Consider the following 16,944-nt stretch of genomic DNA (forward strand, 5'->3'; position numbering starts at 1 on the left):
GCTGGGCTTTTTCACAACCGCTGTCAGAAATGCTTCATCCCTGATTTCAGTTGCTCAAAGCTCAGACTTCAAGTACGAAGTCATTATGAACTAACTTTTCTCTAGTCTTAGCATCCCCACTTGAAGGATCTCTACAGCTACTGAATCGGTTAATGGGAGCTTTGTAAAACACGTGCTTCTCATTGAAACCAGCTTCTCTGTCTGACTAAAGACCTATTCTCTGTATCCTTGGTCTTTGGCAGGAGTGAACATCCAAATTATATATAACCCCACAAAAGAATTCATGGACTCAATAATGCCCTTAGTTTGATCACGTTGTTTGATCATGACCAGGGGTGCAGCAACCTATGCTTTTACCGTTAACTATTTCATGCCCATCTTGATATGACCCAAATTAGGTGTGTAATGACCCTATCGGAGATCTTCCCCACTCAGGAGCCATGTAATAATCAAAAAACAGGGAGGAGGAAAAACCCAAGAGACTGTTTTCTCCATAACATCTTTGAAATCTGAGCAATTTAACAAGACTGTAAGCATATTGCATCAAATGTGGTCTCCTGATGGATTTCATACTAGTAATAATTCCTCCATCACTGTTCAGTAATGAGCACCTTTCCATGTCCTCGGGAATAAATAACATGCTTCTCGTGTGCGTAAATTTGTTTCAGATCCATTAGCTCCTTGGCCAGTGAATGTATTTATTTCTAAATAGATACAGACACAGTAATTTTGCCACATCATTAACTCCTGGAGGACCTAAGGGTTGTGTCTTTCCATAATATCCTTTTGTTCTTTTTTGATGGTATGTGTATCCAACAGCCCATATCTTGCATTTACTCAGCACTCAGTTCTCCTGGGTGAGGTTTTTATGGCTAAGGAAAGCATCAGAATTAAAGAATCATCACACATGAGAGCTAGAAAAGAAACTAAAAATCTAGTTCACTGCTGTTGTTTTGCATAAGGAAAAGTGGGGCGCAGAGAGCTGGAGGGTCTTGCCACACCACTAAGTGGCCAGTGACAAAATCGGGGCTAAGGTCATACCTTTGGAGCCCTCGTTCAGGGCTCTTTGGACTTCAACCACGGAAAACAAATTATTTTCTGATCTTTAGAAAGTAGAGTCTGTTTTTCAGATCATTTAGGTGCCACATAATGGTTTATGAGAACACATGAAGCACTCAGACCGTTCTCAAAAGCCCACACCACAGCTCTATTTACATCGAGGGAACAGCTCAGTATGGGGACAAATATCCCCAGAGAATCTATTCTGTTCCTGCTGACCTCTGTAAAGCCGGGACCTTTCAGAGAACCTATGCAAAATCCTGACAGAAATAAGCAACAAAGCCCCTGAGAGGAACCCAAGCCAGAATACTGGGCTGACATGCCGATAGATACGTGCTCTAAAACTGCAAGCATGCAAAAGCTTGACAGTGCAAACACATGAGTACCCCCATTTATTCACACATTTATAACTTCCACCTGGAAGCAGGTATGAGGGGCTTTGTCTTCCTGTGGTCTCCCATCCGGCTCCCCCTCCCCTGGGAGACCCCTGTCCAGCATCACCTGACCGTGTCTCTCTGTCACTTATTCAAATCCCCGAAGAATTCCATTTTCTCAGCCACCAGTGTTGCCTCCTCCTGGGTCAGGGCACCCTTGGTCCAGGCAACTGTAGCTGCTGGGTGGTGTCCTGAGACAAGTCCATCTGCCCAGGTCTATAGGGGCTGTGGATTCCTGCACACACCACCCCAAAGGCATCCTCCTGTCTGCACCTGAAGTGATCCCCTGGGGGCTTTCTCTGGCTGCTTCATACAGAAGGTCAGGTGTGCTGGGGAGCTGATGCCCCCTCAAAACTCTCAACTAATGACTAATGGGAGCTGGTAAATAACTCAGCTCAGGACTCTGTGCAGATAATGACGTGGGGTCAGAACTGCCCAGTAGATCAAGTTCAGATGCTCATGGCATCAACCTGCTTAATAGCACACATTTTATAGGCTCTTTCCACATCTGTCTTTCCACTCTCTTACAGGACTCCTAGGATCCTTAACTAGGCTAGTCTATCCCACAATACACCTGTGAAACTACTGCCTCTTTTAAACACCAATTACATGTTACATTTGCAAGAACCATCCAGACACTATTGTGCAGTAGGAGATATTGCAGCCTACTACAACCTATTAGACCTTGCAAGCTTTTTAATAAACAAGCCTAAAGCATAATTCCACTTTAACTGCATCAAGGAAAGTGTGACTTTTGCCCAACTCCAGAAAGCTCCTCAGTGGCTTGTTTATCAAACAGGCACCACTGAAATATTTGCACTCATTTTTATCAACTCTAATAGGCAGGTAATTATCTTTTCACTTCCCAGCTCAAAATACCATAAGGCAAATTTTCCCCAAGATGCAGAGGGCAGGTGAAGGCTTCCTTTCACCCATGTGCTACTGAGTAATAAAACTGGCAGGACAATTTAATGTCCATCATCCTAGAGCGTACATGCAGAAAACTGAATGGTGGCTGTAATGGACAACAGACTGAAAGTTAGAAAGAAAAGTTCCATGGGATCACGTCATAGTTTTAATTCTCTATTTTTAAAAATTGACATAAGCTGAATGAGTGACTAAATTAAACTTACCCTGACTTCCATTTCATTTTCACATGGACACATTTAAGGATATTGGGAGGACATATAAAGAGGAAGGCTCACTGGTATATATATACCTTGGACTCTTCCAAGGAACGATACTCCTGGGCTTGTTAAGTAGCATAGATGGAATGAGAGGCAACATCATATACGTAAAAGTTAACAGCCACGTTTGAATCTGGCACCATTAGCAGTAGCTTCTACTTTCTCATCTAAAAGATGGAGACTTGAAATAGCATCTGAGGGACTTCCCTGGTGGTCCAGTGGCTAAGGCTCCACACTCCCAACACAGTGGGGCCCGGGGTTTGATTCCTGGTCAGGGAACTAGATCCCAGAAGCCACAACTAAGGGTTCACACACCTCAGTTAAAGGGCCCTGCACACTACAATGAAGATCAAAGATCCCTCATGCCACGACTAAGACCCGGCGCAGCCAAATAAATAAATAATTTTTTTAAAAAAAGAAGTAGTACCTGAGTCATAGGGTTATTGTGAAGACTGAACAAGATAATGGCATGTGGAGTCCAGGCACAGGTAAGTGCTCAGGAATTATTAGCAAAAGGGATGGAAACTTCTGCACAATAAGAAAGGAGAAAAGAATTCATCCTTCAGGCTTACTTCTCATCTTCACTCCCTTTACATTTAATGCTGCCGAGGGGTCTCATTTGTGCTCCCACGAACTTTAGGACCGAGCATCTACTAAAGTTGACCTTAGTCATACACGATGGCAGGGCTTCCCTTGTAGCTCAGTTGGTAAAGAGTCTGACTACAATGCAGGAGTCCTCCTTACAGTCCACGGGGTCGCATGAGTCGGACACAACTGAGCGACTAAGCACGCACACTCACCAGTGGATGTCTCACCCATGGTGAGAACGAACAAATCGCAGCCACCGCAATGCAGGTGAATCTCACACGCACACCACTGACAAGAGAAGCCAGACAGCCAAGAGTGCCCAGGGCACGCTTGTGTTTACAGGCTGTACAAAAGCAGGCCAAACTGTTCTAATCTGCACTGTCAAGACTCAGGAGAGTGGTTCCTGTTGGGGGATAGTCACCGGAGGGGACCAAAAGAGTCACTTTTGGTGACAGTAATGTCTTATTTGAGCAGGGCACTCAAGAAAGGGTGATACGCTTAGAAAAAAATTTGAGTTGGACATTGAGAATGTGTGCTCTTACCTATAAGTATGTGATACTTTAGTAAAAAGTTCAACAAGAAAGTGGACTACACCCCTTGGGCTCAGGAGCTGTGCCTTCCCAAAGCGTGGCTGACTTCTGCACAGATATAGTAATGCCAGTAGAGCATCACCGGGGACCTGGGTGATGCTAGTAGGCTGTCTACCCACTGCTGACAGCTGGTCCTCACTGTTGACCATTCTACAGCTGAAATCTGAGTCTAACCAGACACAACTGTACGAATACACTGTGGCCAGGACACTGGTCTCTAGACCAGGACTGGGGACACTTAGGAACTGTCTCTTAGCCAAGGTCCAAGTCCTCTCACTTTCCCATTGTCCTCCAGATGTGTGGCCCGAGGGACAACACAGATTATTCCAAATCACTGCTCTAAGGGACACTGTGTCCTACAGAGCCCCGGGCATATAGTGTATGAGTCATTTTATTTGGATAAGATGGAAACAGCAGTGAGGAGTTCCATACAGAAGACTAGGTTTGAAATCCTCTGTAACAACAAATGTATATATGTATTGCTTTTAGTAGATGAAGTTATATAGAGTTATATATATTTTATATCTAGACATACACAGGCATATCTCCTTTCATTGCATTTTTCCTTTACTGTGCCTTGCAAATCCTTTTTCTTTTTTTAAATCAAAGGTCTGTGGCAACCCCCCAGGTGGCTCAGTGGTAAGAGAATCCTCGTGCAGGTGCAGTAGACACAGGAGATGCCAGTTCAATCCCTGGGTTGGGAAGATCTCCTGGAGAAGGAAATGGCAACCCACTCCAGTATTCTTGCCTGGAGAATCCCATGGACAGAGGAGCCTGGTGGGCTACAATCTATGGGGTCACAAAGAGTCAGACATGACTGAGCCAATGAGAATGCACATGGTCAGATGATGGTTAGAATTTTTTAGCAATAAAATATTTTAAAATTATGGTATGTATACTGTTTTCTTAGATGGAATGCTACTGCACAGACTACCATATAGTGTAAACATAACTTCTATATGATCTAGAAAACCAAAGTATTGATATGACTCGCTTTATTGTGATATTTGCTTTATCGTGGTGGTCTGGAACTGAACTCATACTATCTGAGGTATGCCTATATTGTTTTAAATAGTTCTTTCTACATAAATGGATTTTCAATTGAAATTGTTCATGGCTTCAGGAAATCGGTTTTTTGAAAGTCCTCTTGTGACACCAAAAAAAAAAATCGTTTTGATAACAGGCAATTCCTAGTACTTCCAAATATACTTAATACTTTGTATCAGTCATTTGCTCAGTGACTGTATGTGTGTGTGTGTTTTAGTCGCTCAGCCATGTCCGACTGTAGCCCACCAGGCTCCCCTGTCCCTGGAATTCTCCAGGCAAGAATACTGGAATGGGTAGCCATTCCCTTCTCTAAGGGACCCTCCCAAACCCAGGGATCGAACCCAGGTCTCCTGCTCAGCAATAACATTTATTTAAATGGTCATGCAGACTTTTGTGGAAAACATACTGAATCCTGTCATTTTTCCCCCAAAAAATCTGTGATGCCCCAAAGTTCTTCCAGAGCAAGTGAAACTCCCTTGGCATCCCAAAGTTTCTAGAGTTCAGTTTCCATCCCTCATGGAAGAATGTAGGCAGTTACCAAAAAGCTAGAAGCAGCACCAGCCTGAAGCCTTAGGAGGGAGCCCAGCCCTGCAGATGCCTTGACTTCAGCACAGTGATACCAATTTCAGAGTTCTGGCCTCCCAGAACTTCACAGGGCCTCCATGGGAAAATAAATTCCTGCTGTTTTGCCATCAACTCTGTCATAATTTGTCACAGCAGCAATAGGAAACTAGCATACAACTCAAGACTGCATTTGTTTTCCTTTTGTTCTCTGTCCATGATGCCAACTTGCTGAATTTAAATCAATTATTAGTTTCAAAAAAATAAATAAATAAAGTAGAGCGGTTGAGAAGAAAAGGTCCTATTTTATGGATTCCTAACACAGACTGAGACTTCCCTGGTGGCTCAGATGGTAAAAAATCTGCCTGCAATGCAGGAGACATGGGTTCGATCCCTGGGTCAGGAAGACCCTCTGGAGAAGGAAATGGCAACCCACTCCAGTATTCTTGCCTGGGACATCCCATGGGCATCCCAAGAGCCTGGTGGGCTACAGTACATGGGGTCCAGAAAAGAGTGGGATGCAACTGAGCAACTGAACAGCAACCAAGCACAGACTATGGAGAGAATGAAGGGGTTTGAGACTGAGCCTTGTGAACTTGCATTAATCACTCTCTGAGTCACTTTTCCCACTTATAAGATGAATAAATAACTTCTGAGGTGATGATTCTATAAATCTTCATAGCTTTTGACTCAACTTTCCACTAATTTCATGAAGGTCCCTAGGCAATTGCTGACTTAATGTCACCTCCTTAAGTGCCACCTCCACTGGGAAGCCTGCTGTGATTCACCTCTCTTGTCTATTCTCCAGGCTCTCTTGAAACCCATCATTTCAGTATTTACTGGGCTGTGATGCAGTGATTTGTCTCCATACCATCTTCCCCACTAGACATGTATTACTGGAGGGCAGGAGCCACATTTTGCTCACCCCTCCAGGGCCCAGTTGAGTAATGAATGGGCAAGAAAACTGAGTTGTTATGAAGTATTAATAATGACTTCTCACCCTACACAGATGACTGATGAAAATGTCCCAGGACAGGGCTGTGCATGAGATTCCTGGAGCCCAAGCAGCTCCCTCATGGGAGCCATTCATTGACTAAGTTCTGGCACCCAGACTGCATTTTATGAGAGTTTTATGTGTTTTCATCAGTGTACGCTTGACTTGTTTGATCTATTGAATGAGCTTCAGTTATAATTCAAAAGCCAGATTTGGTAACTTATATGCTTGAATTTTATAATCATGCTCAATATTTACTGATACATACTTCAACATTTCAAATGGCTCCTAGAGACGCTTTCTTCTCTTGGCTCATCAAGGTTTTAGAAAGACTTTCCAAAAAATCTTGCCATTTATAACCATAACGCCCATCTCCATGGGTATAAATTCAGTGATAATACCCAAAAAAAAAATTGTACAGGGAAGAATTTTCCCTGGAGCCTGGTTTATTCTCTCCCTTCTGTTGGTTTTGGTCTCTTCTTTGGATAGAAATAAAGGGTTCATCATGGTGGCAGATGCCCCAGTTGCCCTAAGTCTCAAGGAGCCTTGCCCTAGTCCAGTAAGCAAATTCAACCTGCTGAGATTTTGACTGAAGCATTCCCATCTTTGGCTGGATCTCAATATAATTTAAAGACTTTTCTAAGGCCAGTCATCAGCATCATAGTTGGTACTGAGCACATTCATTCATTCATGCTTGTGCTCAGTCACGTCCAACTCTTTGCAACTCTTTGCAACCCCATGGACTACAGCTGCCAGCCTCCTCTGTCCGTGGGAATTTCCAGGCAAGAATACTGCAGGGGGCTGCCACTCGCTTCTCCAGGGGATCTTCCCAACATAGGGGGACTGAACCTGTGTCTCTTCACCACTGTGCCATTTGGGAAGCCCACTGAGCACAGAAGCCGTTTATAACAAGAATTATGGAGTCTCATTTGGATTTCTAAAATAATCACTCAAATCCAGACTTCTCTATGAAAATCTATGAGCTTCTAATAAAATTAAATTTGTGAAGTTATCTGGTGTTATTTTACTAATCAAAATCACCACAGGTACCTTCCTATTCATCTCAGAAGGTGAAGATCAATCTGGAAAGTCAGACTAAGAGTAGATTCAAAGGCCTGATAAGAGATGAGATTTGCCCAGCTTTATCTCTTCTGAGACAAAGACCACATGCCCTTTCAATCAGGATGCATTCACAGTCAGCAGGAACCCAGGGCCCTCTCCTCCTGCCTGCAGTAACATTGCTAAAGGTGCTGAGCCTTGGAATTGCTTCTCATTTGCAAATGGTAACTTTCATATTTACAAACGGTAACCATCTAGATGTAAACCTGCCTTCAGTTCAGTTCAGTTGCTCTTTGCAACCCCATGAATCGCAGCACACCAGGCCTCCCTGTCCATCACCAGCTCCTGGAGTTTACCCAAACTCTTGTCCACTGAGTCGGTGATGCCATCTCATCCTCTGCCGTCCCCTTCTCCTCCTGCCTTCAATTTTTCCCAGCATCAAGGTCTTTTCAGATGAGTCAGGTCCTCACATCAGGTGGCCAAATTACTGGAGCTTCAGCTTCAACATCAGTCCTTCCAATGCATTTTCAGGACTGGTCTCCTTTAGGATCTTTCTTAAGTAAATGGATTATTAGACATAAATATATAGCCCTCTAGATGACCACCTGATGTGAAGAGCTAACTCACTAGAAAAGACCCTGATGCTGGGAAAGATTGAGGGCAGAAGAAGGTGGTATCAGAGGATGACATGGTTAGATAGCATCACTGACTCAGGGGACATGAATTTGAGAAAACTCCTGGGAGACAGTGGAGGACAGAGAGCCTGGCGCACTGCCGTCCATGGGGTCTGCACCACATGCAGCCTGACTCACAAAGAGTAGGACACGACTTGAACAACAACAACAACAAATACGCAATTTTCCGAATGTCTCTGTAGCAATTCAAAGGCCTCTGCTGCCACAAGTCCAAAATTCCTTGATACTAATTCATTTTACCTGGGGATTCCCAGATGGTGCTAATAGTAAAGAACTCACCTGCCAATGCAGGAGAGACATAAGAGAACCGGGTTCAATCCCTGAGTCCAGAAGATCCCCTGGAGAAAGAAATAGCAACCCACTCCAGTATTCTTGCCTGGAGAATACCATGGACAGAGAAGCCTGGAGGACTATAGTCCATAGGGTCGCAAAGATTCAGACACGACTGAAGCGACTTAGCACGCACGCATGCATTTTACCTCATATCGTTATATATATTTTCTGCAATTATCAATCCCTTTTTACTTTTAATCTATATCTATACCATTGACTTTCAAATTTTGCCTTTTAGAGCCCAGGCATTTTGTGATTTTGACTTAAATGCTTTAAAGGTTAATAAACTTTTCCTAATTCACAAAAGGGATAACAAAATCAAGCAGTTTCCCCAATTTTTATATTTTCATTCAAGACTACCAGAAGTGCTACTGCTTAAAGGATAGCAAATTATTGAATTATTAATAAACAAATACTGAGGGAAACAATGTTTCGATCAAATGATTAAACATCAATGTGATGCAGAGAACATTTTAATTCAACCTAATTTGTATAGCACACCAAAAATGAGTGAGGTGCTATGCAAGACACAAAGTTGAAACACTATTTCTGCTGTGAGCGTGAATGTTCTATGAAATGTGTCAGGAAAATGGACAGCTGTGTAAAAGGGTATCCACGGAAAACTCCACCATGGAGGAACAACACTCTTTCTCCTCTCAGGTGATAAGAAGGCTGGTAGACTGTGGCTGAACAGGACAGAACGCACAGAAATAGGAAAGGACAGGAGCTGCAAAGAGGAGGTAGGAAAAGGACTTTCTAGCTAGGCTGAAGAGGCGACAGCTTAAGAAAAGAAAAAGATAGCACCATGCCTTCACGGAGAAGCAGAAAGCAAACTGTTACTCAAAGTGGAAGACTTAGGTAGAGATACAAATAAAGGTCAGGGAATGAATCAGGACCTTGGATGCCAAGTTGAAGAGTCTAGGTAGTTTCCTTGAGGCAACTGGAAGACAACAAGATGGCTGAGCGTGGGAAGATGTGAAAGATTAATGTCCCTGTGTCGTGCATGTCCCTATGCCGTGCAAAATGGGGGACCGGGGCGGGGGAGGGGAGTAAATGATGGATAACCCGTGGAAGTTACTGAAATAGATCAGGCATAAGCCAGGCTGGTGAAGGAGGGAATAGTAAGGGAGGAGGAAGGTAAGAGCTGTTGAAGAGAATGTTTTGGTTCAGAGGCTAATTGAATAGGGAGGACAGAGACAGAAAACACACTATTTTTACATCCAAATAACTGGGATCATTAATCAAAACACCACAAATTCAAGGAGAGTAAATATGACGGCTGCTGATTTTAGATGAAAAATGTCCAGGATTAAAATAACCACACTTATTCAGAGCTTGCCACAGGTCAGCTCATGGAATTGTCATGAAAGCTCCATGAGACAGGTATATTATTGCCCTTTTACAAACCAGAGAACTGAGGCCAGTGTCTTGCGGGGAGTGAGTGACAGAGTTGAGACCTGAGCCCAGATCATGGTTTTGCATTGAACTTTCAAGTTTCCAGGAGGAGACTGGTGATGTGGAGCAGAGACCTAGAAGAATAATCAGAGCTGGAGACAGAAATTTGGGAGTAATAGCAGCAGCCTGGGACAAGAGAGCAGAAGAGCGGAGGTGGAAGCCAGGAGCCGAGCTCCGACTGGCCCTTTGTTCTGGTTTCCATTGCAGATCTGAAATCAATAACAATATTCTGTGATAAACGACCTACACTCAGAAACTGACTTTGAGAAATAAAGAGGCCATTTCTTTGTTTCCTTCCCATTCCATGCACTTGTCACTTTCTCTCTTCTTTCCACAATGCTGGAGATCTGTATCACAACCATCAGAGATTCAATCAGCCGAGGACAGTCAGGAAAGAGAAATTATGCAGTAATTTGAAGTTAAATGGTTAACAGAAGGGCATATAAAAGGGGATTAGATTTGCAAGAGACCAGCTAATAAGAAGTGAAAAGGACTTTAAAGAGCATAGGACTAGCAGATACAGAGAGAAGCCACTACCTCTAGGAGACAGATTATTCCCTACCTAGGTTTCCCTGGTGGCTCAGAAGGTAAAGAATCAGTCTCCTGCAGTGCAGGAGATCCAGGTTTGATCCCTGGGTCAGAAAGATCCCTTGGAGAAGGATATGGCAACCCACTCCAGCATTCTTGCCTGGAGAATTCCATGTACAGAGGAGCCTGGCAGGCTACAGTCCATGGGGTCACAAAGAGTCAGACACGACTGAGGTGACTAAAACGACAACAACAGGTATCAAGCCGGGATAACCATCTTCAGACTGCTTTTCTGTAAAATAAAAATAAATCCTTAGTCTATAACCTGGAGCTAAATACAGTTTCTAACTCAAAAGGTACAGTACTACTTAGCTTTCAAATATGTAAAACAAAATCTGATAGAGGAAAACAACTAGCAAGTCAACAATCAGTGATAGATTTCAATACATCTGTTTCTACATCAACTGATTTTAAACATTAGAATGAAAATGCAGAAATTATCAGTATGGATAAAAAAGCATACCCCCAACTATATGCTATTAGAAATGGAATTTAAGATTTCAAAATGCAAACAGGTAGAAAACAACAAGTTGGAAAAGTCTATGCCATGCTAACAGGGAGTATAAGAATCAGCAAAAATAGGCAAGGAATATTACAGAGAAATGAGAATCATTTCATAATGATAAGGTAGCCAATTCATCAAGACAGAATTCTAAATGCAGCACACCTGATAACAGAGCTTCAAAACACATGCAGCAAAAGCTGACAGAGCTAAAGGGAGGAATGAATCCGCAATCACGGCTGGAGATTTTGTCATCCCCCTCTCAGTAACTGATGGAAAAATGGACAGAAAATCACTAAGGATATAAAGACTTGAGTAACACCAGCTAACAACTCAACCTCACTGACAATTCTAGAATATCCCACCTGACAACTGTAGAATGCACAATCTTTTCAACTGCACGTAAAATAGTCACCGAGATAGACCCTTATCCAAGACCAAAGCCAGCTGATGAAGCAAGTAAAAATCAGGAATAATTTTGAAGACTTTACACAATTAACAAGTGAGATCCCTGCCTACATGGCACACATCTCAGCAAACAGACACAAAAACATTCTTTTCAAACCACATGAAGAAGTGAAAGTTGCTCAGTTGTGTCCATCTCTTTGCGACCCCATGGACTATACAGTCGATGAAATTCTCTAGGCCAGAATACTGGAATGGGTAGCCTTTCCCTTCTCCAGAGGATCTTCCCAAGCCAGGGATGGAACCCAGGTCTCCCGCATTGCAGGCAGATTCTTTACCAGCTGAGTCACAAGGGAAGCCCCTCAAACCACATGAGTCAGTACCAAAAATTATGTGTACCTGACTGTGGCAGGCAGCCTCCAGTATGGTCCCCAGTGGTCTTCACCTCCCAGTAGCCTCACCCTATGTGGTCTACTCCCATCGAGTACAGACTGGACTTAGTGATCCCCTTCTGACGAACAGAATAAGATGTGATGGCTATAAGTCAGAGACGAGGTCATAAAAGGCTGTCTGGGGTTGCTATCCCTCTTTCTCTCTGAACCCTCCTTCTAGGAGAAGCCAGCTGCTACATGACGAAATCCACCTGGTGAGGAACTGAGGCCTCCTGCCAACAGTCATGTGAGTGAACTGTGAAAGTTGCTCTCCAACCCCCATCAAATCTTCAGATGCCTGGAGTCCTACCAACAGCCTCTCAAAACCTCATGAGAGATCCTGAGACAGAACCACCCAGGTAAGCTCCTTCTAGATTCCTGACCCTCAGAAACTCTGAGATAATAACTGTTTGTTGTTCTAAACTACTAAGTTTTGGGGGTAATTTGTCACCAAACAATAGATAATATCTAAGCTATTAGGAAAAGAAACTCTCCAAACTGAAATTTATACAATCTACTTTTCCTGACCAGAAAGCAATACAATTAAATATTAACGATAAATCTTTCTTAAAAATTTTAAACTGTTTTAAATAATTCTTGGTTAAGAAGGATTTCAAACTGAAATTATAAACTATTTATAGATTAATGAAAATGAAAACACTACATATCAAAACCCATGGGATGCAGTCAAATATATTAAGAAATATTTTTAGCTCAAAAATCTAGTATTTATTAGAAACCAGGAAAAGACTAATGGGAAATGAACTAAACACCTGACTCAAGCAACTCGATGAAAAGACCCAAAAAATAATACACTCCAAAGAGTAAAAAAGGGTTAGTAATAAAAGTTAGAATATAATGCTTTAAACAATCAGTTCAGTTCAGTACGGTCGCTCAGTCGTGTCCGACTCTTTGCAACCCCACGAATTGCAGCACGCCAGGCCTCCCTGTCCATCACCAACTCCAAAAGTTTACCCAAACTCATGTCCATCGAGTTAGTGACGCCATCCAGCCATCTCATCCTCTGTCGTCCCCCTTCTCCTCCTGCCCCTAATCCTTCCCAGCATCAGGGTCTTTTCCAATGAGTCAACTCTTCACATGAGGTGGCCAAAGTATTGGAGTTTCAGCTTCAACATCAGTCCTTCCAATGAACACCCAGGACTGATCTTCTCTAGGATGGACTGGCTGGATCTCCTTGCAGTCCAAGCGACTCTCAAGAGTCTTCTCCAACACCACAGTTCAAAAGCATCAATTCTTCGGCGCTCAGCTTTCTTCACAGTCCAACTCTCACATCCATACATGACTACTGGAAAAACCATAGCCTTGACTAGATGGACCTTTGGTGGCAAAGTAATGTCTCTGCTTTTAAATATGCTATCTAGGTTGGTCATAACTTTCCTTCCAAGGAGTAAGTGTCTTTTAATTTCATGGCTCCAATCACCATCTGCAGTGATTTTGGAGCCCAGAAAAATAAAGTCTGATACTGTTTCCACTGTTTCCCCATCTATTTCCCATGAAGTGATGGGACCAGATGCCATGATCTTTGTTTTCTGAATGTTGAGCTTTAAGCCAACTTTTTACTCTCCTCTTTCACTTTCATCAAGAGGCTTTTTAGTTCCCTCTTCACTTTCTGCCATAAGGGTGGTGTCATCTGCATATCTGAGGTTACTGATATTTCTCCCAGCAATCCTGATTCCAGCTTGTGCTTCTTCCAGCCCAGCGTTTCTCATGATGTACTCTGCATATAAGTTAAATAAGCAGGGTGACAATATACAGCCTTGACGTACTCCTTTTCCTATTTGGAACCAGTCTCTTGTTCCATGTCCAGTTCTAACTGTTGCTTCCTGACCTGCATACAAGTTTCTCAAGAGACAGGTCAGGTGGTCTGGTATCCCCATCTCTTTCAGAATTTTCCGCAGTTTATTGTGATCCACACAGTCAAAGGCTTTGGCATAGTCAATAAAGCAGAAATAGATGTTTTTCTGGAACTCTCTTGCTTTTTTGATGATCCAGCGGATGTTGCCAATTTGATCTCTGGTTCCTCTGCCTTTTCTGAAACCAGCTTGAACATCTGGAATTTCACAGTTCACATATTGCTGAAGCCTGGCTTAGAGAATTTTGAACATTACTAGCGTGTGAGATGAGTGCAATTGTGCGGTAGTTTGAACATTCTTTGGCATTGCCTTTCTTTGGGATTGGGATGAAAATTGACCTTTTCCAGTCCTGTGGCCACTGCTGAGTTTTCCAAATTTGCTGGCATATTGAGTACAGCACTTTCACAGCATCATCTTTTAGGATTTGAAATAGCTCAACTGGAATTCCATAGACTTAGTCAAAACCAACATTCTTTGACTAATAAAAGAGAAGAACTCTTGGCATTTCTAATTTCTAACTGGTAAAAAAAAAAAAAGGGAGAGAATAAACATTAGAAATGCAAAAAAGAACAAAACTTGAATCTCTTTATCTGGAGCCATTTTCTTAAAGACTGCATATAATTATATGCCCAAAAGTGGAATATCCAATTCAAATTAAAATTCAATCAAAATTTTCTGATACGGTCCAATAGAACTTTTGCAAGGATGGAAATATTTTGTATCTTCACTGTCAAATATGTTAGCATTGGCCATACATTGATATAACTGTAGAGCAATTGATACATCATTACTGCAATTAATTGAATTTTTAAATATTACTTCACTTGAATAAACTTAATCACATATTGCTGGTAATAACTGTAATAAATAACACAGTTCTAGAAAAAAATTATAAAAGTTAAGAGGTAGAAAAATTTATTTAGCCAAAACACTATGAAGGAATTTGAAAGTGCAGTCAACAATATACTTTAAAGATGTTTATTAGGTGAGCTCTACTAAAAATTCATAAATAATGTTACAAATTTGAAAAGTATAGAAAGATCTCAAAATCCAAATTATTTCTTCAAAGTTAACTCTGAAGCCAAATTCCAATAAGAAAGTGTATAGAGGAGCTTCCCTGGTGGTCCAGTGGTGGTCTGTGCTTCCACTGCAGGGGAAACAGCTTCAATCCCTGGTCCAGGAACTAAGATCCTATATGCCGCAGAGTGCAGCCAAAATTTTTTTAATAAATAAATAAATAAATAAACAAGTACAGTTTATCTTCTCACTAATGCTCAAGCTCCATTGCTGATCGACAAGAGGCTATGCTCATTACAGTGACTCAAGGGCCCAGGCCGGCTTTGTATGTTGCAGGTCAGGAAGTCAGAGGTAGAAAGAAATAGCCCTGGATATGTTGCTGTAACAATAAAATTCTTGGCCCAGAATTGTGACATTAGTTCCACTTCCAACTCATTGGCCCAAACTAATAACATGGCTGGACCCAACTCCAAAGAATCTAAGGCCCACACAAGCTATGCCTCATGGCCAGGAAAAAAAAAAAGACACCTTTGGAGAAAATCTAATTAAATCAGCGATCAGAGGAAGACACCCACCACTGGCTGTACTAGTCAGTATCGTACTTGAAGTCCTTGCCAATGCAAGAAGAATTAAGGGGTGAAACAATATTAGTATTGGAAAAATGAGCAGATGTCATAATGAAGACAATGTGTTGATCAACTTAGAAAATCCAATGAAATCAACTAACATGAGAATTAATTACAAACATTAGAACTAGAGGACACTTCAGAAAGTGGCCATATCCAAGGCCAATGGAGTCACTAGAAAGATAATTTGAAATTATGGGGGGCTTCTCTGGTGGTCCAATAGGTAAGAGTCTGCCTTGCAATGAAGGGGACAACAGTTTCAATCCCTGATCTGGGAAGATTGCACATGCTTCGGAGCCACTAAGCCCATGCACTACAACTACTGAAGCCTACACTCTAGAGCCCGTGCTCTGCAACAAGAGAAGCCACCACACCATGCACCGCAGCTAGAAAGCAGCCCCCACAGCAACAAAGAGCCAGCACCGCCAAAATAATAATAAAGAAAGAAGGAAAATTATTGTAACAGAGAAAGAAAATCTGGAGAAAGATTTCATTCTCAGAAGAAAATCAAATTATCAGATATCTAGGAATAAATTTATCAGAAAATATATAAAACAAAAATGATTAAACTAGAATTTTTTTTACTAGAGAAAAGAATTACAATGATTCTGAATGAGAAGATTTACTACTGTTACGATTTTAGTTTAAAAACAATTACCTATGCACTCAAACTAATTCCAATCAAAATCCCAGTAATTAATTACATCAAGCTAATACTAAAATTCACATCTAACTGTCCAAGAATTTCCAAGAAAATAGCTTTTAAAAGCAATCTCCTTACCAAATGTGCTAATAAAGTTACAGAAAATACAACTGTGTAACTCTAGGACAGCAATAAACAAATATACAAGGGGACCACGCCAGTCAATCCTAAAGGAAATCAACCCTGAATATTCATTGGAAGGACTGATACTGAAGCTCCAATACTTTGGTCACCTAATGTGAAGAGTCAACTCATTGGAAAAGACCCTAATGCTGGGAAAGATTAGAGACAAAAGGTAAAGTGGGCAACAGAGGATGAGATGGTTGGATGGCATCACTGACTCAATGGACATGAGTTTGAGCAAACTCCAGGAGATAGTGAGGGACAAAGGAGCCTGGCGTGTTGCCATTCATGGGGTCACGAAGACTCAGATATGACTTATCAACTGAATGACAGCAACAAATAAGGAAACTAAGTAGAAGATTGGGAATAGATCCATTTCATATCAGCCATAGTTGGCTCTTTGTATCAATGGGGATGAAACAGACAATTCAGTAACTGTCACTGGAGAAACCTAACATCCATCTGTGAAAAAATTAAAATATATCTACCCCACACTACCTAAGCACAAAATTCAGATGGATTATAAAAACAGTAGCCAAAACTCTAGACCACTGCTTTTATGACCTTGGCGGAGTAAAAAAACATACAAATCCTAGAAACTATAAACGAAAAGACTGGCTTATGTGCTCACATAGAAATTTAAAACTTGACAAAAGATATTCTATAAGCATAA

The 16,944-nt window shown here is 41.8% G+C and overlaps 1 protein-coding gene and 1 long non-coding RNA gene across 3 annotated transcripts in view; one reads left to right on the forward strand and one right to left on the reverse strand.

Moving 5' to 3' along the window:
- Positions 1-16,944, reverse strand: part of PLPP4 (phospholipid phosphatase 4) — a 438,966-nt gene that overhangs the window by 322,935 nt on the left and 99,087 nt on the right. The gene's annotated exons all lie outside the window — the stretch shown is intronic.
- Positions 12,108-16,944, forward strand: part of LOC145524140 (uncharacterized) — a 76,451-nt gene continuing 71,614 nt past the window's right edge. For both annotated transcript variants that reach the window (XR_014067255.1, XR_014067252.1), the window contains exon 1: positions 12,108-12,287. This is a non-coding gene — a long non-coding RNA (uncharacterized LOC145524140). The remainder of the gene's footprint in view (positions 12,288-16,944) is intronic.

Source organism: Giraffa tippelskirchi, chromosome 2, assembly GCF_054371585.1.
Source record: "Giraffa tippelskirchi isolate mGirTip1 chromosome 2, T2T-mGirTip1v1.2.pri, whole genome shotgun sequence".
Lineage (NCBI taxonomy): Eukaryota > Metazoa > Chordata > Mammalia > Artiodactyla > Giraffidae > Giraffa > Giraffa tippelskirchi.